The 27,577-nt window shown below is 36.1% G+C and overlaps 1 pseudogene; it reads right to left on the bottom strand.

The window, feature by feature from the left end:
* Positions 1-6,080: 6,080 nt before the first annotated feature.
* LOC111142716 lies at positions 6,081-8,731 on the bottom strand (annotated as a pseudogene).
* Positions 8,732-27,577: the final 18,846 nt, after the last annotated feature.

Below are 27,577 nucleotides of genomic sequence, written 5' to 3' on the forward strand. Positions count from 1 at the left end.
CCAAGTATCCATCAAATGATGAATGGATAAAGAAGTGTTATATATACATAATGGACTATTACTCGGCCATCAAAAAGAATGAAATCTTGCCATTTGCAATGATATGGATGGAGCTAAAATGTATTATGTAAGCAAAATAAGTCAAATAAAACAAATACCATATGATTTCACTCACATCTGGAATATAAGAAACAGGACAGATGAACATAGGGGAAAGAATAAAAAAGAGAGAGAGAGGCAGACAAACCATAAGAGACCCTTAATTATAAAGAACAAACTAAGGTTTGCTGGAGGGGAGATAGGTGTTGGTGGGGGTGCTGGGTTAGATGGGTGATGGGTATTAAGGAGGGCACTTGCCGTGATGAGCACTGGGTGTTATAAGTAAGTGACAAATCACTAAATTCTACTCCTGAAACTAATACTGCACTATATGTTAACTAACTGAAATTTAAATAAAAACTTGAAACATGGAAGGAAGGAAGGGAGGAAGGGAGGAATGAAGGAAGGAAGGGAGAAAGAAAGAGGGCAGGAGGGAAGAGGGAGGGAGGAGAGAAAGAAAAGGAAAGAAAAAAAGTCAAAGAGGAATTGCTTTTGATGAAACATTACATTCTGTTCTACATGCTTCAACTAACTTGACTCTGGAAGGAAAATAAAACTCCAGTTTTAATTTTTTATTGAAAAGGAAAAAAGACTGTATGTTTTGTTCTTGTCTACCCTGATAGTCTTCATTTATTTACTTCCTACTTTTTCTTCAACCCACTCCAAGCTGCTTTCCATTCACACACTCTATACTCTTTGATTTCAGTATGTTCACATATGTTTAATTTAATATAATTGGTTTAGTCTTTACCATACTTAACATTTCAGCAGTTTTGACAATGATGGGCATAACTTCTTTCTTGAATCATTACTTTTCCTTGATTTCCATAATGCTATAATATCCTGGTTTTCTTCCCATCGATAATGTTGATCATTCTCAGTCTGTTTATGTGGCACCAGATAAAGTTAGACAGGTAACAAAGACACTATTCAAGGCTATTTCAATATATAAGAGAGGCCGAGATTCACTTTGAACCCAGCATTGACACACAAGGCAGGAGGTAGGGTTTTTAAGAACTAAGATGAATGGGAGATCTTCCGCCATCTGTGTTTGTTAATTGGCTTTATCAACAGGAAAAATAAACTTTCTAATGACTTCATAACAAGAGGTATTTTATAACTTAGAGCTAAGCGTTCTCCAAAGTTAGGTTCCTATCTTCCCACAGAAATCGGGAGATGGAGCTACTATCTTCCTTGATTATTACATTTCAAAGGATGATTTCCAGGTCCTTGAAAAAGATAATCCTGAACTTTACAAGTGGCAAAAGCCTTTTAAAAAAGATTTATATCCCAGAATATCACTCAGCCATAAAAAAGAATGACGTTTTGCCATTTGCAACATGAATGGACCTAGGGACTATGATGCTAAGTGAAATAAGTCAGTCAGAGAAAGTCAAATACCATATGACTTCACTCATGTGTGGAATTTAAGAAACAAAACAAAACAAAGAAAACAAGAGACAAATAGAAAACTAATCTCTGAAACATAGAGAACAAACTGGTGGTTACCAGAGAGGAGGTGGGTGGGAGATGGGTGAAATAGGTGATGGGTATTAAAGAGTACACTTACCTTGATGAGCATGAAGTAATATATAGAGTTGTTGAACTCACTATATTGTGCACCTGGAACTAAAATAACATTGTATGTTAATTATGCTGGAATCTTAAAAAAAAAAATTGCATCTCAAGGAAGCCAAAAAAGATTTTACAATTATAAGCTCTCTAAAACAAATGCTCTGAGGAAAGGGAGGTCACGGGTCTAGAGATAGGAAGAAGCCTATCTAAAATTTGGTCAAGCCGAGGGAAATGTTAAGGTCAGCTGTCTTTACCAAATATTTGAATTTGAAGTTTTATTTATCAGAGCTTTTTTTTTTTCTTAAATGTCTTCCATTGGTAGTTTTGTCCACTTTAATAGCTTCATCGTCTCTATTCTAATCATGTCCAAATACTCATTTCTAGCCCAGCACTGTCTTTTGCACTTGAGACCTCTCTATTCAATTGCCTCAACCCTCCACTTTAGTGTTCCACAAGTCCTTCGAAATACCCCAGTTCTAATCTTAACCTTAACATGTGCACGGATATCCAGCAACTCAAATTAAATTCATTTCTTCAGCTCCAAATAGAATTAGCTACTAAGTTCTATTCATCTTCTCTCCCAAATATCTCTCAAAAGAGTTTATGAATTTGCCGCTGTTCTCACACTAGATCAATCCTGCACTGTGGTAACCCACCTTGCCCACTGCTGGTGCCTCGACCAGATTTCTCTGTACCTTTATCCTGGCTTTGCTCCAGTTCTTTTCCTTCACTGCACCCTATGCGATATTTTAAAAATACAAATATTTTTACATCACTCTTCTGCTTAAAACTCTTCCATTACATCTTTTGAGGTAAAGTTCACAATGTTTGACAAGGCTTCTATGTCCCTCTACTAATGCACAGCATTAGTCTACATGTCTAGGTGTCATAGTCACTATCTCTGCTCAAGTTGTAGTGGTCTTTTTTTTTCCGCCCAATCCTTGCAATAGATCCTGCTTCCTTACTTTATGGCTTTTACTATAGTGTTTCCTCCACAGATCCTTCAGCTAATTCTTAAGCTCCCTCCCAATCTCAGGTTTAATGCTACTTTTCCAAAAAAATTTTTTTCTTCTTTCAAATTAGATTTAGTTTCCCTTGTATGTGATTTGTTCAACTCTGTACTTCCTTTTATGTAGGGTTTATCACAGATCATCAAATTCTTTGTTCCCAAAATTAGAACCTTCATGAGGGTAGACCCAGGTCAGGCTTAGATAGAGCAGTAATCATGGCACCTAGAACAGAGGCTGTGAGAAAGCCAACATTTGACAAAAGGAATATATTCAATGAACCACAAATTAAAGTAGTAACTTCTAATACAAATGCTTTCTGTACATTAGCATGTACCCTGTCAGCCACACATCTTTCGAAATAACTGAAATTATAGGCAAACTAATCCCTAACATGGTTTTGGAATGTTACACTAACATAGCTCTTTCAAATTAGAGAATGTAAAGTGTCTATTTTGGCAAAGCAAGAACTATGTTGAAAGAGTAATATATGTATATATAATATATTGGACTTGAGGAAATGTCACAGCACTCATATCACCTGATCAGTTTTCCTAGTCATTCATATCATAATTTAGTTCATACAGTCCATCACATTTAAAAGGTTAAGGCAGAAAGCCTGAGGATGTTGCCAAATTTACAACAGTATTTATAAATATTCATGAACCTATAGCATTTCCTCGAGATGCCCTTTGACAAACTTTCCAGGAGAATTGAGACTTTGTCAAGATTTCAAAGATCACATGATTGATGGTTCTAGTAGCTTTTTATAAATATGCAATGGTTCTTCTCATCACTAGAAGTTGTTGAAAGTCTTTGGGAGCACATATGTTCATACCAATAGTAATTAGTCACTAAGGATCCCATCAGACCACTTTACCATAGGAAGTAATTACCAGCTTACCCAGGACATGATCTGGGAAACTCAAACTTAAAAGAGAGATGCTGAACTATTCAAACTGGACCCATTCACATAAAACTTAAAAAGACGGACCATTTATTCACACATTGTGTTCTGAAAACAATTATACACATCTGGTTGCTTATGTCACTAGAGTGTATGTCAAATCTTATTAATGAAATGAGACTATAGATCACTATGAAATTATGCAATACTTTCAACCCTCTCTATTTAATCAAATTGTTATTCTTCTGGATAAAGAAAAGGAGATAGGGGAATACTTAAAAAAAATACTGGCAAAGTTGACTGGGTAAATATTACTTATCAGAAATTATAAGGTTCAATGCAGACGATGGAATGTGAGAGCATTCTCTCATGCTCCCTGTAAAAGTAACATCTAATTTAATTTTGGGGGGAAAGTATTGCACACTATTCAATAAAAGCCTTAAAATGTTTGTCATTCCACATATAGTAATGCATCTTAATGAAACAATTGGAATTATAGAAAATGCTTATAGAACATTACTATAATAATCAGCAACTGGACATATCCCAAATATCCAGCGATAGGAAGGTTATTATTATATTGACATTTAAGTAATTAAAAATAGTTATAAAGAGTTTTTAAGAAATAGGCTTGCTTAGACAAAGGAAAGAATAAACAGACTTCCAAATTACATGCAAAATTTTATAAATTCTATAGAGGTAGAGTGTGATATCAATGATTTCAAAATATGCATAGAAAAAATGGAATGAAAATTGAGTTCATGATATTTTAGACTTCTGGTATTTCATCAGAAAATCTCAATTTTCGTATTTTTTAAAGCAGACTTGATGATTTAGGGCAGTTTTAGGTCAAAGCAAAATTGGACAAAAAGTACAAAGAATTCCTTTGTACCCACTGACTCCACAAAAGCACAGCCTCCCACACTATCAACATTCCAGTGAACCTATATTGACACAGCATTATTACACAAAGTTTATAATTTATATTAGGATTCACTCTCAGTGTTGTCCACCCATTCTATGGGATTTGACAAGGAATTACCATTATAATATTGCACAGAACAGTTTCATTGCCCTAAAATTTCTCTGTACTCTGCTTACTCAACTCTCTCTCCCAACCCCAACTTCCATGATTTTACTTTTTTTGGAAAGTCATATAGTCCAGAGTGTCATATAATTGGAATGATACAGTATGTAGCCTTTTCAGATCAGCTTTTTTTTTTCCACTTAGTAATATGTATTAAATGTTCCTCTACATCTTTTCATGGCTTAATAGCTCATTTCTTTTTAGCTCTGAATACCATTTCATTGTCTGGATATACATGAGTACTCATGGCTGATACAGGCTGGCTTCAGTATTGAAATTCAGAATTATAAAATAGAATGCACATTAGTGACTCCTACATTCACTTTATAGTTACAGCCTACCATAAAAAAGAAGAATTTTGCAGGAAATACCCACATTGTATATAAAATGTGTTTTATTGGGAAGTAAAAAAGACAAAATAAAAAACAAAGTGTCATATGTTATAACAAGAGTTATACTTTATATATTAAAATTTCTAATTATTTTTCATGGAGGCATTTCCTATTTTGAGATCCTAAAATCATGAGGCTAAGCATTTTCACAGGTGACTGGGGGCTTTGAGGTAAAAGCCATGGAGACTTGCCAGTTGTCCCCAGGGATAAGGGATTTGACCTTGATATTTTCTGTAGGAACTTTCCTTTCTGCATCAGCCCCAAAGCGGTGGTTGGATTCCACCAAAATAATTGAATCTATACATTTGGCTGCACCTGTTTTCTCAAAAATAAGGGTTTTCTCCATTATTTTGTTTTTGCTCTGCTTTTCCCTAGGGACCTTGCTTTGCAAATTATTCCAATACCGTCACCACAAAGTAATGAGTCAGTTGTAAGATTTCTGACCTGAGAAACAAGCTCAAATGCCTCCAGTGCCTAACCATGAGTTCCCTGTGGGACATCTCAGAATTCTGGGGACGATGTTAAAGACAAGGTATGTCAAGCCACAAACTTCCAGAATTATCGCTAACATTCATCTCTGTGAGGAGGCCTCGCTTAAGCTTCATTAACACAAATTCTGACAAGTTGACCCTTTTGTAAAATCTCAAATGTCCATGTGTATTTATTCCTACAACTTCTTAACATTCTTTCATTTATGTATTTATTTTAAAACAATGTACTGCTTTATTTATAAGGATAAGATTATTTCCTTGGTAATAGATTCAAGAGGAGGTGAGAGCATTCTATTCATTTGGATGTCCCTTCCCTAACAAGCAGGGCAGCAGGTTCTAGGACAAGCTAAAATCATCCCCTATTGAAAAAAAGGAAAAAAAAAAGTTACTCCTTAAAAGTCCTGGGGCAGGGGTTAAATAAATTTTTTATTTTTTAATTTTTTAAATGTTATTATTATTATTATTATTTTATTTATTTCTTTATTTATTTTTTTAGTGATTGTTGTTTTTGAATACTGAGGCTTAGGAAGAAGTTTCCACTGGGTTCAGGAGGAAGGTGTGACTTCTGCCTAGTGTTGGAGGGGTAAAGGTACGAGTAGGGCCCATGCAGTCTGGCCTCTTAGCCACAGAAGCCAAGATGATGTCTGCTGGCTTCTCCTCCGAACTTCTTGCTGCCATCTGCTTTCTTAATGCATCCAAAAGCAGCAGTTGGGAGCACACAAAGATGTCGTGACCATCCTGGAACACACCAGCCAGGAGCAATGTGTGAGTGTTCTTGTTACCCAGAACTTTGTCTGAGCTCCACAAGGGGACATTCCCAGGAATTTCACCATATTGCCTACATCTCTTCAAGTGTCTTGAGGGTAGACTAGGTGAATGTTTCCTTCTTCTCAAACTCATTCCCTACCTCAACCCAGGCTATTTCAAAGTTCAACTTTGCAGTCAGCAATGATGACCTCCAGATCTTCCAGCACATATTCATCTTCATAGCCCTCATCACAAATCTCACCAATGGTGCGGTCACAGTCCTGACAGTGAACTTCATTATGCAGCTGAATGTGCAGGACGCACCTGTGGGGTCTTCCTTGGACAGTGCCACCAGTGTGCAACAGGTTCCAGGCTAGTTGTAGGGTAAGCTTTGGGCAGACATGTAACAGAGCACTTTGCAGGCTTCAATGGGTTCCACCTGCACTGTACCATTCTCCAAACTCTGTTCATTGAGTATGTTTGTGCAATTAAACTGGAACTCCATGTGGTCAGTGAAGCTGTGTTTGGTGCTATGATAACATACTCTGTCTCTGACTCAGTGAGGGTAACAGCAAGGACTTGAAGAGGGGAACCCACCCATGGAACTCTGGTACTTTTGCTAGTTGCTCCTGGAAGATCCCTTACCAGGTGGCTGCTACTTTCTCAGGCTGCTTGGAAGCTGTGATGGGGGTGCTTTTGGTTCTCTGCTCTGCCATTGGCACGGTGGCCAGGGGAACAGACTGGAGGTTAAAAGGTTTTTTGGATGGCTCTAGGGTATACTGCTTCAGAGCTCTCTCCAGAAGAGTGATGGAAATAGTCAGACCATTTAGGATATAGACTGAATTGAGGGCCTTCTCCTTCTGCTCCAGGATATTGAGATAGTGGGTAGCTTGGTCCCTTACTTCACTGTCACCATTCATCACACATCTCTTCAGCAACATCAGGATACTGAGTGACATCTCTTCTTTCTGGGTTCCAGATTTGGGCAGAACACTCACAGGACCTGTCCTGACCTCCTCATGCTCCAGAACCAAGCAGTCATACATGAAGCATGTTTGTGGAGGGGTTGTTGGTCTTGGGTCACTCCTGGCCCAGGAGATTCAGGACATGGGTGGCCAACATGGTGAACTTGAAGTCCTCGATGAACTCAGATAGGTTCTGAAGCCTGATCTCCTTGTTCTCCAAGTTCTTTTCAGTGATTCTGATAATGTAGTCTATGATGGCCTACTCATACTCAAAACCACCCTCTTCCCACAGCATGGTGAATAGGAGGTTCATGACCACAGAGGATACTTCTGACACATGGTAGTCTGGACCACCACCACCTTGAACTCATCCAAGATCTCTGACATGAAGGATGAGATCTGCTTCATGAGGCAGATTTGTTCTCATCTTTAGGAATATGGTGATGGCCATTGTGGTGATGCTGCAATTCAAATATGCAACCAGCGTCTCCAGGTCCAGACTGCAGGCCATCACTGCTGACAGATTCTCCAGGGCCACTTTATTGAGGGTGTGCACAGCAGTGACCTTGGGTGAACTGCAGAAGAGCTGGAGCATTGACAGAGCTGGGGCCAGCCTTTTGACACTGCAGTCTGGCAGATTCACAATGGATGAGACAACTTTATACACCATCATCTTGCACTTGTTGGGCAAGAAGCTAACAGTGACGTCAAACAGTGGGCTGTCATGGCTGCCATCCTCCTCCAAATGCTTGCAGCCACCTGGATCATCATGCAGTAGGCAAAGGGAGACTTGAGACTATGCTGGGTGAACTTGTTAACCAGCTTATTGACAGCCAGGTGGTCATTCTTATGTACATGGTAGAGCAACCCCAGCGCATAATACTGGGCCATGGAGTTATCACTGGATGCCACCTACTAGGCCTCATTCACCCAGAGCTTGATCTCATCAAAGCTGCACTCCAGCAGGTGCAGGGAGGATACCGGGGAAGTGATGGAGACACTGGGCACCTTGGCCATGATGGCCTGCTTCATGTAGCGCTCAATAGCCTGCAGCATGGTGCTATCAATGATCTGGCAAAGGTCATGCAGAGCCAGGCCCTGTTGGCTGTCTTTTTCCCTGGTCATGTCCTTTGTCGGGCTTCTGGTGATGATAATGTCATTCTCATCAATGCAAGATATCTCCTTGATGACTAAGTAGTACATCCAATGGAGTATGCGATCATTGGACTGAAAGAGCTCGGTCATGGCAAAGAAGGCTCTGGTCACATCAGTGGTCCCTAGGTGTTCCCCCTGGTTTATGAAGTAAAGGATCTTGGTGAGGATGTAGGCAAATTTTCAAGGGCTGACCAGAATGTCAATAAACACATGGACTTCCTGGAGTACTGTGCTCTTCTTAAGATGCTGGGATGGGTTGGAGCCTCCACCTGCTTCCTTGTCTCTCTTGTTGAATTGCTGCAGCATGGTGGTGTCGGCCATGTGCAGAGTAATAGCCCTTTGTTAGACAGGTGCAGTGAGCATCAGTGGTCTGGCTGCGGTTCCACACAGGCCACCTCCCTGTGGCCACATCACCCTGCACGTTAACATTCTCTTAGTATAAACTTTCAACAATGGCAACAACACCAACAATAACATCAACAACACACACACACACACACACACACACACACACACACACACACACAAAGAAAAGAAAATAAAAAGGAAAGGAAAGGAAAGGAAAATGAAATATAAGTATTGTGGTAATCCCCACTCAGACCTTTGACCTGAACCAGTCTTCTACCTAGATAAATGTGGGTGTAGTCAAAATGGAAAAGCTTATTTTATGAGGTCTGAATATAGACAAAGGCTCCAAGTGTAGATGGTTTTAGGTGCCACCCTGAGGATCTCCAAGATCTATAGCCTCTATGGCTATTTAATAAGATTGTTCATCTGATTTAATCAATTAGAAACTTCCTTAAAAAATGTGCAGATCTATGAATGACAGCTGTGGCAGCTTTGGGCAATGGGGAATTTTGAAATATGCAGTTGTAGAAATGTAAAGGGACTGAGTTCTGCCCATTTACTACTGCAATGATATCCACACAACCTTAGCAAAAACTAAATTCACTCCCATGCCACACAGGTTACAGGGTTCCCACCAGCAGGCAGTATCATCATACAGGAGCTCAAAATAACCTTTAAATTGGCATGTAGGGAAGTGATAATTCATTAATGCAGAAAGCAGTTCAGAAAGGTGTATATTTTAATTTTTATTATGTAGGAACTTAAAAGCAATATTGCAAATTCAGACTTGTCTGATCACATTTGGAGATTTAACGAGGCCATCCTTAGGGGTTAAATTTGCAACATTATTTAAGTGGTCAGTGGGAAAGAAGAGGATAAAAAGTATCGAGGCTGTTGGCTGCACCCCAATTTTTATGAAACTAAGATCCATGAACCATCCCTTTAAACTTTCAGTTTGTGTAACTACTGGAGTAAACTTTTTTTTTTTTTTTCTTTTTGGAAGATTTTATTTATTTATTTATTTAACAGAGAGAGAGAAAGAGAGAGAGAGTACAAGCAGGATGAGTGGGAGAGGAAGAAGCAGGCTCCCCACTGAGCAGGGAGCCCCATGTGGGGCTCAATCCCAGAACCCTAGGATCATGGCCTGAGCAGAAGTCAGATGTTTAACTGATTGAGCCACTCAGGCACCCCTAAGAGTAAACTCTTCTAAAGAAAGATAAGAAAAATGTTCAATTAATTTAAGATTATAAGAGAAATAATATTTAGAGTGGGATAATGGGGGGGAATCCAACTCATATTACCCTATGGCCCCATCTCCTCTATGCCTGCACACTGGGGAGCATGGGGTATAATAGAGCAAGTGAAAAGCCTATATCACAAAGCACTGTAAGCACCTTAGAGGTTAAGGCCACAGGTTTGTGGCCTACAAAATCAATACAGCACACATAGGATGGAGAGAAAAACCTTCAGCATCAATGGGAAACACTACACCAAGGTATAAACCAAGCCATGCATATGTGACAGCTAGGAGGACTGTCCTTGTGGGCACCAGTTGGGACTTTCACTTTCCAGTTGGGACTCCAGAGTCAGGACTCCAGAGATGAAAATGGCAGGGCCAACCCAAGAGTTACAGCTACAGCTTTGTTAAGATTTCATCATGAAGGGGCACCTCGATGGCTCAGTCAGTTAGGTGTCCGACCCTTGATTTCAGTTCAGGTCATGATCTGGGGGTCGTGAGATTGAGCCCTGCCTTGAACTCTACACTCAGTGAGGATTCTGCTTGTCCTTCTTCCTCTGTTCTCCCCCAACTCACTCTCTTCTCTCTATCTCTAAAATATACAAAATCTGAAAAAAAAAAAAAAAAAAAGAACTCATGGAACTCAGGAATGCTCTATGCTTATAGTTACGTTTTTATTGCAAAGGATGCAAATCCTGACCAGCCAAAAGACCATTAAAAGGGTCTTAAATGTGAAGACTCTGAGTCCTCAGGAAACATCACCCTCCCAGCACATCGTTGTGTGGTTACCAACCAAGGAAACTCACTCATGTGCAGGTGTCTAGAGATTTTATTGGGGTTTTGTTACATAAGTATGATTGATTGAATCAGTGGCCTTGTGGTTGAACTCAGTCGATAGCCTCTCTACCTAGAGGTCATGAGGTCAGGCTGGTACCACAGGGCTCAAAGCCCCAACACTCTAACCCTATCCTGAAACTGTCCATAGCTTACCATGTGTGACTTAGTCAGTATAAATTCAGATGTGCTCCAAGGGGCCTATTATGAATAATAAAGTCACTCTTACCACTAGGGAAATTCTAAGAAATCCCTGACTCCTAGGGAGCCAGGATCAAAGTGTGGTTAAGTTCTTTATTACACAACATTAACTCATTTAATTTTTTTTTTAACAATACTTTGAGGTATGAACAATTATTTTCACAACTTTACTGGGGTGGAGTGTGGTTAAATAACTTGCCCAAAGTTTATACAGCTACTAAATGGACAGAGAATCTAACTAAAATAAAATAAAATAATAATTTAAAAAATTCCTATGCCCTAATTCAATCTTTGAAATTCCAACTTCATACAAATGTTAGTTATACTTTGAAAAGAACTAATTTTTCTATTAATTTAATTAAAAATTTGCCATTGTTTATTATCTCTATATACTTCTATAGATTGATGTCAACTTTCAGTTTGAGGTAAGATAAGCAATTTTTTCTTATCATAAAACAGCCAACTTTATAACAAGAAACTACAAAGGTTTATAGAAACTCCCCCACACACAGACACACATACAAAACTAGAAAAACATGGGTTGTCAATGAAAGTGTTATCAATATGTCAATATCCCAATATTTATTGGGAATAATGTACTTAAACAATGAAAATGTAAACAGTGACTTCCTTTATGGGGCTTAGAATCTCACTGAGAAAATCAGGCTAGCACTACATGATACAATTAACAAAAAATTGAGTATATAACATTTTATACTGACTAAATAGTAAACACACTAGGAGCAAAAGGAAAGGACATAACCCGTACGTTAATCTGGTATTGGCAGTCTTCTAAGTAACTTGAAATAGCTGAGGTCCTAAAAGCAGAGAGCACACAACTGCAGAGCCCACCAGAAGCTGAGAGTAGGTGTAAGTGGTTGCCTAGAGATTGGTAGAGCTCCGTCACGTCAGATGAAGTGTAGCTTTATGAGAGGAAGGGATATGAAGTGCTTCTGTTAGATATTTTCCTTTGTATCACATTTCCATCTCTGACACCTCACATCTCCAATTTCCCAGAGATCTCCAAAGGTCTTTCCTTCTTTGCTGTGCGTCTTGGTATTTTCCTAAATTCTCTCTGATGAGGCAGTTTTGTCCACTCCCACAAGGCCAGCTGGAAGACATTTTGCATTTGCAGGTAGTACTAAAAATAGCCAAGTTGGCAAGAGTTGGCATCTGCAAATCTGCAATGGCGGTTCCTCCCCATGACACCCTCTTTAGGGAGCCATTCCCTGTGACCTCCACCTTCCACCATCTCTAACTCCAGGAAGGATGCAGTTTGGAGGAAGAGGTGAGAATTGATGGGAAAAGGATTTGAAATTATTGTTATAGGAATTTTGGGGGGAATTTTTTTATTCTCATCAACTATCTACTGGAATTATTTAAACTAAATAGAGTTATTTGAAATCCACCAAGTTTCAGTAGTAAAGCAATAGTTTAAGCAGTGAACACCTGTGCTTATAATGTATATATTTACATAACACAGCTGTAAGTTAAAACAGAATGTATCATAAGCATGCCTAGCTAACAAAATCTTTTATGTTATGTTAGTATAATCATGGGCATTCTAGTAATTTTCTAGAAGGAATATTTTCAAAAAGAGTATAAAGATTAATTTTATGCTACTTGCTATAATGATTTTAAAAAATCTGAACTAATGGTTTGAAGTTGGCTTTATTATGGCTTTTTATACTTTATAAATGTTCATTTATGATTTAACAACTGTGGTAATATTTTCTTTGTAATTTCCACATATATGTTCTTTTTAAAAAGATTTTCCCCAACTTATCCAACAGATTGTCTCACCTGTTTCCTGTTTTTTATACTATGGCTTTCTGTTTACTGCTTGCATTCTTGAGAGATTTCTTTGCATTTTTCTCTTTGACAGGACTATGGGAAATCTACTCTTTAGTACTTTTATAGAAGGAAGAACACCAAAGCGTATAGAAACTAAGATTATTAGTGGAGAAGAGCACAGTGGATTATCCTGCTTTGAATCAGATGTTCTGGCAGCTAGTCATTTTATATTATCGCCTAATTTAATGTACGTAAAATGTATTTACAACAGAAATGGAAGACTAATAAAAAGAGTGTCTTTGAATTATAGAGACAGAAACTTTTCAGTAAGAGCTCTTGAAAACATTAGCAGACTTTTCCAACATGTCTAAAATTTGTTTAAAATTTAAGTTAATTATTCTACTGGGTATCAAAAATACTTTTCTAAGACTATGTTCAAAGAAAAAAATGTTATGATATTACAGATGCAATTTCTTTAAATAGTAAGGAGAGCTATTATATTTATGAATTATTTCCATCCAGACAATTGTTTGAACAACTTTTACTAGCACTTAAAAATGTGTTGCTACCTTAATGGCACAAAACAAGGGATTGCAGTTTTTGTGAGTTCGTGTTGATAAATCTGTCATTTACCAGTGGTTAGCAACTAATTTTCAGACCTTCCTAATGCAAAGCATATCCCATTAAGTTTAAAAATTCATTAACGCTTCCATGTGCCAGATGGCACAATGTAAAAAATGTTTGAAGTACACAGCAATTAAAACTCTTAAACATATAATAACCTAGCTGGCAATTTGTTATATATATTGCATGTTAGAACACCACGAAATGCTGGCTACATAATATCCATCTGTGAATATATTGAATTTCTAAAAACATAAGTAAATAGATCAGGCCTGAGACAAATTCAGTTCTGATTTCTAAAGACTACAGAAACTGCCATTTAATTCTCTAAAGTTACAAGGCACAACTGCATTTCAAACTGATTAGAAAAGCTTGGAAAGATGTAGACACCAAACATTTAAAAATTTATCTTCAGAGACCAACTGGGTGATTTGCCTAGGAATAGAAAACCATTAAGGGGGGAGGGAAGCAGTGCTCTTGTAAATATTCTTCTAAGAGCAAGTACAGTTTTAAATGAAAAGAGCAATCATAAAAATGCTCAATTTCAAATTTAATATAGTATTTTAGGGCTAGATTTTAAATCTGGACAGTAATTCATTTGAGTCCACACTGATTACACTCACCAAAACAAATATGCTATCTGTTTACACATGGCAATCCACAGATTACCTCAATTATCCAGTTAAGAAATGTTGCTTATCTAAGACTTATTCGAATGATTTGAGAATGCACTTTTCACTCCATGCATTATTCAGTCGCCTTTTCATCATTAACTAAAACACGGTTTGCCTTTTATCCATATATAACCAGGTGAAAACGTCCACCTAAATCCAGAATATGTTTGATAGTCTTAAACCCTCTTGCCTCACTTGAATGAAGTGTTGAATAGATATTAAAAACTTCCTATGTTTTAGGTGGAGCCCATCTAATTTTAAAGATGAAAGTTTCCTCATCTCTAACAAGAAACAATTCATTGACATAATAATACAACTTAGCCGTCTACTTATGTTTAGGATCTACTAGACACTGTGCACTCATTATCAAATATTATTTCTATAACATAGCTATACACTAGATTTTATTAGGCCGGTTTTACAGATAAAGAAACTGAAGCTCAGGAAGTTTATATAACTTGCTTGAAGCCACAGAGCTAGTAACTTGAGAAACTAAAATTTAAAGCCTGTTCTGTCTAATTCCCAAGAGGTGTTTTCTGTAAAAATGGTATCTGTTGTCAGATTATCTGATCTGGAAACCCAGGTGACAACTATGAGCAACATATCTTTGGGCAAGATACTGGGCAGAAATCTCTAAAACTATGATTCCCTTTAAACCTGTATTTTATAAGGATGTGGCAAATATCACAAACTTATATTAAGAGACAACTCTACTGGTTTTTATAAGACGAACAGACACTAAGAATATCATAGTCTGGTTGAAAAATAGAACATTCGCACGAAAGTGGCTTTAAATATGCCAAAACATAATAATATGCTGATGTATATGTATACATACACAAGCTATAGACAGATAGAAATACTGTTTTCGAATGGCTACACAAAAGAATTAATTGAAAATCTATGGAAGCACTTGGATTGATAATTTGAATTAAGGTTTAGTGAGTTAGAAAATTAAATTCCTGGATTATTTTCCTGGGTTATAATTGTCCTAAAACAGACCATTTGTGAAATTAAAAAAAAAAAAATCCAGTGTTCTAAGAAGTAGCGCAATCTAAGTGCTGCTTACTTCACTGATTATAATGCTAACACAGTATTATATATTAGTGTATTAATATATTAATTATAATTATGATAATATTAGTGTTAGTTCTATTATAGTATTATAGACAGTATTAAACTAGGAAAAAACTACATCTTCATGTAGTACATAAATAATTGTTTCATTCCTTAACTTAGCTACATTATATTTGAGAAAATTCCCAATAGTGTGTTATAAGCCCCATCCTTTCAAATATCCTAAATTCACCATCCAATTCTATCCCATTCATATCTGATAGTATAATAAACATTTAGAAAAATGGATAATAAAATATTATTTTGTAATTCAGACTCTAAACATCAGTCACATTTTATAAAACAATTTTGTTAAGATTTATAAGGTTTATATTGACTATAAATAAAATCTCAATTTGGATTTTTTTTTCTGAACAAAAGCCACTCTTTTTTAAAAATTTATTTTGATTAATTTTTTAATTTAAATTCAATTAGTACATCATTAGTTTTTGATGGCATGTTCAGTGATTCATTAGTTTTTGTGTAAACCCAGTGCTCATCACATCATGTGCCATCAAAGCAGACAGTTTGATAGCTTTGCCAATTATTGATATGATCTCATGCTCAATTTCAAGACAAATGAAAATCAGTTGTAAACGAAAAAAATTCAGAACGCCTGGGTGGCTCAGTGGGTTAAGCTTCTGACACTTGATTTCAGCTCAGGTCATGGACTCAGGGTTGTGAGATCAGCAGGGAGTCTGCTTGAGATTCTCTCCTTCCCCCCAACTCATGCTCTCTCTTTAAAATAAATAAGTAAATTGTTATAAAATTCAGATGGTTTTTATTCAATAGAAAGCTATCTAATTTAACCACACCAATATAAGTTCATAAAGTTGATCAACATATTACATGCATTTATTTAATGAAGTATTGCCTTCCTAGGTATTTTCCTTCTCCAGAGTTCCTGGAAATAACTAAAAGCATACTTGATTTTTTTAAAGAACAAAACATAACATAACAACCAAACAATCAAACCAACAAGAAGCTTGCATTCCAAAGAGCATCACTGTAAAAATAACCACCAAACTACTCTGTTCTCCTTTGTTGCTCCTCTAAGAAGCATTATATTGATTTATGGAACTATATTACATTAAAATAGTAACTGAAATACTTTGTACTGATTTTTAATTAAGGTATAATTGACATAATATTGTATTAAATTCAGTTGTATAATGATTTGATATTTGTATATACTGCAAAATGATCACCACAGTAAGTCTAGTTTCTCCCATCACCATAAAATGTTTCATAATATGCAACACAATATTATTGACAATTGTCACATTATATCCTGATGACTTATTTATTTTATGACTTGGGAGCTTGTACTTTTGACCCTTTCTTTCATTCACCCACTCCTCAACCACCCTCCCCTCTGGCAACCATAAATCTGTTCTCTGCGTTTATACATTTGGTTTTACTTTGTTTTGTTTATTTTTTTTTCCAGATTCCACATATAGTTGAAATCATAGGATATTTGTCTTTCTCTGTCTGACTTAATTCACTTAGCATAATATCCACAATTTCCATCCATGTTATTACAAATGGAAGATTTAATTCTTTTTTATGGCTGAGTAGTTTTCACACGCACATGTGTGTGTGTGGAAGTACATCACATCTTCATCCTATCAGATTTTTATACATTCCACCCATCAGTGGACATTTTAGTTGTTTCCATATCTTGGCTATTGTGAATAATGCTGCAAAGAACATAGGGATGCACATATCTTTTTAAATTAGTGTTATTGTTTCCTTTGAATAAATACCTGGAAGTAGAATTGCTGGATTATATGGTAGTCCTATTTTGAGTTTTTTAAAGAACTGCTATGTTATTTTCCATTAGTGGCTATAGAGATTTACATTCACATTGACAGAGATAAGGGTTCTCTTTTCTTCACATCATTGCCAACACTTGTTATTTCTTGTCTGCCCTTTTTTTTTTTTTTTTAAATTAAGTAAGCCCCACGCCCAGCATGGAGACCAATGCAGAGCTTGAACTCACGACCCTGAGGTCAAGATCTGAGCTGAGATCAAGAGTCATACATTCAAACCACTGAGCCACCCAGGCGCCCCTCTTGTCGTTTTAATAATAACCATTCTGACAGGTGTGAGGTTGTATCTCACTGTGGTTTAGATTTGCATGTCCCTGGTGATTAGTGATGTTGAGCATATTTTCATGTACCTTTTTATGATCTGTAGGTTGTACTGAGTTTTTTGTAAAAAATAACAACAAAAACTTCACAGATATCTCTGGAAATCACACTTCTTATAATAACTATAACTAACTTTACAGAGGCAAAACCTTCACATGTTTATGTTATGTTTAATACTCTGAAGAGTTACAGGTATTTTAAGATATTTTTGAATCTAATAATAAATGCTGAAAACTAAAGGCGAAGAAACATTTATTTCTGATAAATTATAAAGAGTTAAAATCCTTAAATTAAACAACCTTAAACAATCAGAAAGCTGTCTACATAGTAACTAATCAAGTAAAAATATTATGTAGCACAATTTTGATCTAAATATCTAAACTTTTAATTTCACTTTTCAATTTTATTTATCATTTTTTTTTAATGTTTAAAGGAAGAATGTATTTTCCAAACTGTCCTCAACAGTACTTTTTACTCTACATGCTCTTTCTGAAACTTGCCATCCCCATTAAAAGGGATTTCTTTCCTTTTATATATAGGAGTCCTGATAGTGGTAATATTCTTGCAATGATTGAAACTACAGCTTCAATTTTGTTCTCTTCTGCTGGTCTTTCATGTTCTAGTTACAGCTGTCTTCATTCTCTTTACCATCACCTCATTTTCCTGTTTTCCTTGTTCTATAAAGGGTTGATGCTGATGACCCAGGAAAAGGTGCACTGATCATAACTGGCTTCCCCCTAGCAGTGTGCATTGCCTTAAATCATAGATGTTGAACATGTACTGAACTCTATCAGTCATCATTTTCACTTCGGTTTTTTGTATCAGATAAGTGCATGCTCAATCATGCAACATTCATTGTACAGCGTAATACAGTGTGGAGTTTAACTTTTAAGCAAATACAGTGTTCCATATTAATACAGGGAGTCTAAAATTTATCATCAATTTTTTTCAACTGAATTGTCCCTAATATAATGGGAATAGTTTTGTGATTTAGTGCAGAATTCAAAAGAAAGAATGTAGATTAAGACATTTAAACAACTTTTCATAAATACAGATGCCAAGGCCACAAGTCAAGACCTACTGAATCATTTCTGAGTGTGGGGCATGAGTCAGCTTAAATAGTAGTTTCAAATGATATTGTTGATTCTCATTCAGGTTAGTAATTATCTTTTGGTGTAACCAATGTATTTGAGAACTTGGAAAAACCATAAACCATATCTCTTATGAACATCATGGGTCTAATGGAGAAGGAATTAGTATAGGAGAACTTTTCATCGAAGACATATACATCTTTAAAAGAAACTGAGAGTTTCTAAAAATAATCTATTGAGTCAAAGTCCACATAATATAAAATTAAAGTGAGCAATTCAGTGATATTTAGTACATTCACATTGTTCTGCAACTACTACCTTGTTTACTCTTAATCACCTGTTCATTCACCTGATGAGATTCTAAGGCCTGTTTCTACTATCTGTATGCATGTCCAGGGTCCTGAGGGTCGTTTTTCTATTAAGACAAAACAAAACAGAGCAAAGAGGAAGGGCAGGCAGAGGAACGTTAATTTCATCCCCGAACTCGCTCCTGGAGTGAAAGAGTTTAAAAAGTTAATTCTCAAACCCTTGTCCTTTTGACATTTTGTTGTGGATCACCATTTTAAATCTTTATAAAGAGAAATTTCTGCTTCAACCCAAGACGTGGAAAGAGACTAGATTTGCCCTATCACTCAAAACAAAGAAACAAAAAGTAAAACATCTGAAGCAGTGGTTTCAAAACAATTCATCAGGGAATGAAGGACAGTGATCCCTGAGAAATGACATGTTGAGGTGAACCCTACAATTGTGCCAGCTTACTGCCAGGAAGGGGAACAGGGAGAGAAAATCCAGATAAAATACAGTGGATCACCTAAGGACATGGATCTGAGAGTCCAGAAAACAAAGCAACTAGAGTTCACAAGGAAGAATATAAGAAAGGAAACTGCTAGGTAGAGCAAGAACTTCAGAGATCTTCAAAAACTTCACCATAATCATTCAGCTGAGTGCGGATCAATGTACAAGTGTGCAGTACCTACACAATGTCAAGGAAAAGAACCCAAAAGGATAACAAGTAACAGGGACTGTCCCTGATGCAAGGCTGGAAATAGTGCCTGTTCCCAGCAGATGGATGGGAAATCTTATGCTGTGCCTTGGGCAGAGTAACAGACAAGAACAGAGAGAAGTTCTCATTAGTGGGAATTAAGTATCCTTAGCTCATGTAGTCTCAATAGGGGCAATATCACCTCTAACGGTTAAAAATCAGTTTCTGATTTAAGTCAATCAGAGTCAAGAAGATCTTAGATATCACAATGTTTTATAGATCTCTAATGAGCCACAGTTTATAAATGGAAATGCTGTATAAATGGTGGCAGTGAATTTCAGGAAAGGAAAGTAATTTGGAAAATAAAAATCTAAAAATATTTCCTAGAGTATAATGAAAGATATTCAAGAAATACTGACTTTAGGCTGACCTCTACTCTGGTCTCCACTAACAAATCTTAAAAAAAAAAAAAGAAAAAAAAAAAAAAAAACAAGACCAGAGAGATTTAAACTGTTTTAAGTGACTTAACTGCATTCTACAACAAAGCTTAAGAATATTTATAGGAATACAAAAATATCTACCACCCAACAAGAAAAAAGATTACTAGAAATGCAAAGGAGTAGAAAAATTAAAAGCTCCTGCTCTTTGAAAGGCATTATTAAAAGAAAGAAAAGACAAGCCACTGACTGGGAAAAAAAAATTTGCAAATCATATGTCAGATAAAGAATCTCTAGTCAGAATATTGATATATCTATATAGACATATAGATATATGTAATTTTTTTAAGATTTTTATTTATTTATTTGACAGAGAGAGATCGCAAGTAGACGGAGAGGCAGGCAGAGAGAGAGAGAGGAGGAAGCAGGCTTCCTGCTGAGCAGAGAGCCCGATGCGGGACTCGATCCCAGGACCCTGAGATCATGACCTGAGCTGAAGGCAGCGGCTTAACCCACTGAGCCACCCAGGCGCCCGATATATGTATTAATCTAAAACACCAATTTTAAGAAAACTAATGCCCCAGTAGAAACTGAGCAAATTATTTGAATAGACACTTAACTAGAGAGATATAGAGATAGATGATATAAGGATGACAAGCTAAGAACATGAAAAAACATTAATTTCATCAATATTAGAAGATTACCAAGTAATATGACAATGGAAGATCATTATATACTTTTTAGAGTGGCTAAAAGTGAACAGACAAACTATGCCAAGTTTGGAGAATGAAATAGAGAACGGGAGAACTCATGTAGTGCTGGTAAGAATGCAAAATGATAAAACCAATTTGGAAATAAATTTGAGATTTTATAAACATTAAATACAGACTTATAATATGAAGCAGCCTTTCCACTCTAAGGCACTCCTCCAGGCAAAGTGAAAGCATATGTCTATAAAAAGACTTCTACCTAAGGTTGCCAGGCATCCTGTATATCCGAGCATGTCGTGTATTGAATGATTTTTGTTTGCATTTTGTATTGACATTGTCAGGATGCTCTAAATATCTTGCATTCTGATTTTTTCATAAATTAAATAAATTCAACAAAGCTATTTCTTACCACTGTAATTAACGTTTAAATTACTTAAGTGACAAAACTAGTTCAATTTATTTTTAGCCTGTAAGTTCATTAACTTCTCAATAATTCAACTGTGTTTATGATCAGTTAGTTATGAGTAGGAGTTATGAATAACAGATGTATTCCTATGTCCATGAGATTTTCAAAATCATTTTTTTTCAGTTCTTGCTTTACTTGCTATTATCTCAGTCTCTATTTGTGCATGTTTGAATGCAAGTAAAAATTTCATGTTGAATATTCTGAACAGTGGACAGAGAAAGGGAGAAAGAAAATTTTGGAGCTCTTTGTGCATTTTCAATTTTTCACTCAATCTCAGAAATCATGGGAAGTTAGTTATAAGTCAACATATAGCCTCCACATGGAAAAGATACTGGTTGTTCAGTAAACTTAGATCCCTATGCTATTGTTAAAGACTTCCTAACTGCCAGAACTTACAGGAAATTTTTTTTGAAGATATTATTTATTTATTTATTTGAAATAGATCGAGAGAGAGAGAGAGGGAGGGAGAGCACAAGCAGGGCAGAGGGGCAGAGGGAAAGGGAGAAGCAGTCTCCCCACTGAGCAGGGAGCCCGATGCAGGCTCCATCCCTGGACCATGGGATCATGACCTGAGCCAAAGGCATATGCTTAACTGACTGAGCCACCCAAGCACCCCGAGGAAGTTGTTATTTAAGAGTTGAACTCGTTCTGGGGCACCTGGGTAGCTCAGTGGGTTAAAGCCTTCGGCTCAAGTCATGATCCCAGAGTCCTGAATCAAGTCCCGCATGGGGCTCTCTGCTCAGCAGGGAGCCTGCTTCTCTGTCTCTCTCTGCCTGCCTCTCTGCCTACTTGTGATCTGTTAAATAAATAAATAAAATCTTTAAAATAAAAGAGTTAAACTTGTTCTAATTTCAGACCTTCTGAGCTATTAAGCAGAATATCTTTCAGTGGACAAAAGTGGGACAACATTCAGGTTGAGAAAAGTTAATTGTCACAACCTTGGATATTTTTATGGCTTTGGTGGTGGTGGTGATGATCTCATGAGTATATTCTTATGCCCAAACTCATCAAGTTGTATATTAAATATGTATAGCTTTTTGTATGTCAATTATATCTCAGCAAAATGGTTTAAAAATAAATAAAAGCTAATGAATATTTAAGGAAAAATAAAAAATCAAATTTAAAAAATAAAGCATTTATTTTAATTAAAACATTCACGTATTACGTGTATATAATGTACACATGTAGAAAACGATATATGTGTATTATTTATAATACATTTAATATGCATAAATACAGTCATCCAACAGGTGGAAAACAACATGGTATAGTGAAAAAAGACCACACATCTAGCTTTCAAAATATCTGACTTCTTGGGTTGCCTGAGTACCTCAGTCCGTGAAATGTCCAGCTCTTGATTTGGCCTAGGTCATGATCTCAGGGTCCTGGGATTGAGTCCCTCCTCAGGCTCTATGCTCAGTACGTAGTCTGCTGGAGATTCTCTTTTCCACTTCCTCTCTGCCCTTCCTCCCACTTCTAGATGCATATTCTCCATAAATAAATAAATAAATAAATGATTAAAATCTTCAAACAAATATCTGAGTTCTGACACTTATAAGCCTTGTTATTATGTTCAAGAAATTTTAACATTTCAGTGTTAATATTTCTCTTCTTTCAAAAATTTGGTAAGAGATGGGATGCCTGGGTGGCTCAGTGGGTTAATCCTCTGCCTTCAGCTCGGGTCATGATCTCAGGGTCCTGGGATCGGGCCCCACATCGGGCTCTCTGCTCAGTGGGGAGCCTGATTTTCCCTCTCTCTCTGCCTGCCTCTCTGCCTACTTATGATCTCTCTCTCTCAAATAAATAAATAAAAAATCTTTAGAAAAAAATTTGGTAAGAGAAAATAGTAACTAATAATAACCTGATTTCCCAAAGTTGTTCTTAAACTGTACTAAATACGAAAATACATAAAATTTTCAATAACAAGTTATATAATCCTATACCAATGAGGCATATTATTGTTTTAAGTGCACTGTAAAAGATTAGCACTTAGCTTTCATTCAACCACTAATCATGATCATAACCATTCCTGAAAAATAAATATGTGCTTGTCTTCCCTTTTGCAATTTTTACTGCACTTAACTATTTTTCTTCTTTTAAACATAATTTTGACTTAAAAATATATCCTCTATTTTTGCAGGCTGAAACTTGAGACCCATTCTGAAACCAATGGCTGTTTTTTCCCCTCTGTAACCTTCTGTATCTGCACTGAGAATTCATCTCTTGATTTCTCAAGCAATTTTTCCCTTCCAAATTTGTCTGTCTTTCCTTTTACTTATCCCCCATGATTTCTTCAGGGTTTGCTCAGGTCAGCTCCTGGTGTCTAATCTTATAAGTCACTCTAAGAACTACAAATTTGTTCCAATTCCTTTTGTATGGATTCTTTTCAATCAGAGGAAGTCTTATGCTTTTCAATTTCTTTCTTCTCCCTGAGTATTCACTCCTGACCCCTTCCATTGAGTTTCAGCCCAGAGTGAGCTTGTCATTCTCTGCATTCTATTGACCTTAAAATCAGTATCTCACTCTTTAGCTCTTAATTGGTCTTCACTTATTTTCTCCAGGTCTTTGTGAGCAAAGGCACTATCTTATATTTTGTTCACCCTTATAAGTTCTTAACATACTTCTAGATATACGGTTTGCACAAATACTAAGTTGATTGCTTGAACTAACTTGTAACTTATAATTCTTACATATATTCATGGCAGTTACTTAAAACTACTTAATGACAAGGAGTATAAACTTACAGATACATATTTGATTTAATATAGATGCCAACTTACTAAAAATTAAGTAGGAATAAATACTGTCAACTACATCATAAAAAAATGAGCTCTTTCCAACTAAATTATATGGGAAAGAAATGCTATCTGATAAGAATATTGAATATTCAATAGCTTGACAAAGCCAGAGTAATAGATGGCAATCAAATGAGCTATAAAACTCACAATTTTAAGAACATATAACATATACTAAATTATCTATAAACTACTACTTAAACTTTATGTTTTAAATTATTTGCTGTTCTCCTTATAAAGATTTAATGTCCCCTTTGATCACCAAACCCAAATCTGCTCCTTGTACCATTACCCACAAATTTACATAGATAGTGTACTTTTCAAAGTGTTATAGTCAAGTTTAATATGCAATGTTTTGTGACATTGGAATTTACTTTCAACTGAAACTGGCAATTACTGGTGCATGGTAGGGAAGGGGATGTATTAAAAGTAAGCTCCAGAATTGATTGTAAATTTTTCTATTAATAGCAAAAGTTATAAATACACACACACACACACACACACACACACACACACACACATAAAAAAATAAAATTTAGGAGGACATCACCAAGATGGTAACATATTTTGTTCCTGACTTCACTTCTCATAAGAAGAACAGCTAATATCTATTCAAGAAAAATTCACCACTGAGAGAATCTTAGAACATGGGAGTTGGGCTGCAGCACCTTCAGCTTCTCAAAGACCACAACAGACTATATTAGAAGGGTAAGAGAAGTGTCTAGGTAAGAGAAGTTGGTCACACTGCCCCCACCCCCCAGGACAGCACAGCATCATATGGAGAGGTCTCCCTTGAGCTTCCAGATCCTTCAATGAGAAAAGGGAACTCAAACCAGGCTACCCCCCCGCATTATGGGTGGCTTCCTGGGAGCACCTACTCTTATTTTGCACCATGGGAATTGCGGAAGAGCCAACAGGACCCAGCCACCAGGAATTGAACTATTACAAAGAAAGGTGAAGAAGCTTGCAACAACCAGCACATAGATCTTGGCAGATCAAATTCATACCTGCAGTACCCAAGTAAAAATGCCATCTGATAGTTTTGCTCATCTGCAGGACCAAGTTGAGAGTATAGTTTGATCAGAGAACTCAATAGGGTGCAGACCTCCTGAATCAATCCTGAATGAGGAGTTTAAGATATTTTATGTCAGCCTCATGGTAACCACAAGAGAAAATCTTCTAATAATTACACAGAAGAACATGATCAAGAAGTCAAAGCATATAGACCAAAATATATCCAAACACACACACACACACAAAATTACAGGATAAGAAACAAGGAACACAGGATCTACCAAACAACCAGAAAACTATTACCAAATGGAAATAATTAGTTCTTAACTGTCCGTAATCATTTTAAACATAAATAGTAAATTCTTCAATCAAAAGACATGGAATGGCTGAATGGATTTAAAAATTTATATATCTAACAGTATGCTGCCTACCAAAGACTCACTTTAACCTTAAAGACACACAAAGGCTGGGCGCCTGGGTTGCTCAGTGGGTTAAGCCTCTGCCTTCAGCTCAGGTTATGATCTCAGGGTCCTGGGATCAAGTCCCACATCGGGCTCTCTGCTCAGCAGAGCACCTGCTTCCTCCTCTCTCTCTCTTTGCCTGCCTCTCTGCCTACTTGTAATCTCTCTCTGTCAAATTAAAAAAAAAATTATAAAAAAAGACACACAAAGTCCAAGTGAATGGAAGGAAAGAAATATTTCTAGCAGATGGTAACTAAAAAAAAAAAAAAAAAAGCAGAGGTAGCTATACTTAGAGAAAATAGACTTTAAACTAAAAATATTAAAAATAGACAATAAAGGTCGTTAGGTAATGATAAAGAGGTCAATATGCCAAGAATATATGAACAATTATAAATATTTATGAACCCAACATAAGAACACCTAAATGCATAAAGCAAGAACTAACAGAGCTAAAAGGAAAAATAAACAGTAATACAATAATAGTTGGAAACTTTAATACTCCACTCTCAGCAATGGATAGATCATCCAGACAGAGAATCAGTAAGGAAACAGTGGATTTAAACAATACTATAAACTAAATAGACCTAACAGACTTATATAGAACATCTTTCTCAACAACAACTGCATACACATACTCAAGCATACCTGGAACATTTTCTAGGGTAGACCATATGCTAGGCCACAAAATGAGTCTTAGTAAATTTAAGAAGATTGAAATCATACCAAATATTTTCTTTGACCACAGTGACATAGGACTAGAAATCAATAACAAGAGGAAAACTAGAAAATTTGCAAACACATGAAAATTAAACAGCACTCTCCTGAACAACCAGTGGATCAAAGAAGAAATTAAAGGGGAAATAAGTTTTCTTGAGAGAAACAAAAGTAGAAACACAACATACCAGAACTTATAGGATGCAGAAAAGCAGTCATAAGTAGAAAGTTCATAGCAATAAATACCTACTCTGGGAAGCAAAAGAGATCCCAAATAAACAACCTAACTCTATGCCCTAGGGAACTGGAAAAAGAACAGTGAGTCTGAAGTTAGTGGAAGAAAGGGTATAATAGCAATTACAGCAGAAATAAAATGAAATAGAGAACAAACAATAGAAAAGATTGATTAAACTAAGAGTTGGTCCTTTGAAAAGATAAACAAAATTGACAAACCCTTAGCTAGATTAACCTAAGAAGAAAGAGAAAGGAAACAAATCAACAAGATTATAAGCTAAAAAGGAGACATTATGACTGATATGACAGATATTCAAAGAATCATAAGAGACTACTATGAACAACTATATGCCAACAAACTAGACAATGGAAGAAATTGAAAAATTCTTAAAACCTACAGATTACCAAGGCTGAATCAGGAAGAAATAGAAAATCTGTATAGACCTATTACTAGCAAAATAATTGAATCAGCAATAAAAAATTTCCCAGTCAGAAAAGCCCGGGACCGGCTGGCTTCACTGGTGAATTGTGCCAAATATTCAAGGAAGAATGAATACCAAAACTTCTCAAACTCTTTCAGAAAACCAAAGGGAAGGGAACAGTCCCAAACTCATTATCCTGATACCAAAACCAGAAAAGAACACTACCAGAAAAGAAAACTAAAGACCAATAACCCTGATGAATATAGATAACAAAATTCTTAATAAAATACTAGCAAACCAAATTCAGTAGCACATTGAAAGGATCATGAGCCATGATCAAATAGGACCTATCCCTGAGATGAAAGGATGTTTCAACATAAACAAATCAATGAGCTTGATAGATAAATGTTAACATGAGCTTATAGATTAAAAAGAGTCAATAAATAAAAATATATTCTAATGCTTCTAGACTCTTAATATGGTAACAAAATAGAAGAGTTAGCCTAGAGTAATAATTAAAGACTCAAATTCTGAGGCAAGTATTTAGTTCAAATCCCAGTTGTTGTGTTAGTAACTACATGTCCCTGGGTAATTTATCTTACCTCTCGTTGCCTCTGTTTTCATACCTATCCGATAATAATTACAACACTTTAATGAATTGAATTAAAATATATAAAAATATTCATAATTACATCTGACCTATAGTAACTGTAATATAAACATTTGCTCTAAGTTATTCAGATTTTAAAAGTTTTTCTTCAATTAAATGAAGCACAATTTGCTCAAAGATTTTTATTTCAGCTAGTTCAAAAAATTCCCTTTCATATATAAATTTCTTGGGAGGG

Source organism: Enhydra lutris, unplaced genomic scaffold, assembly GCF_002288905.1.
Source record: "Enhydra lutris kenyoni isolate GAN:26980312 unplaced genomic scaffold, ASM228890v2 scaffoldscaffold8, whole genome shotgun sequence".
Classification (NCBI taxonomy): domain Eukaryota; kingdom Metazoa; phylum Chordata; class Mammalia; order Carnivora; family Mustelidae; genus Enhydra; species Enhydra lutris.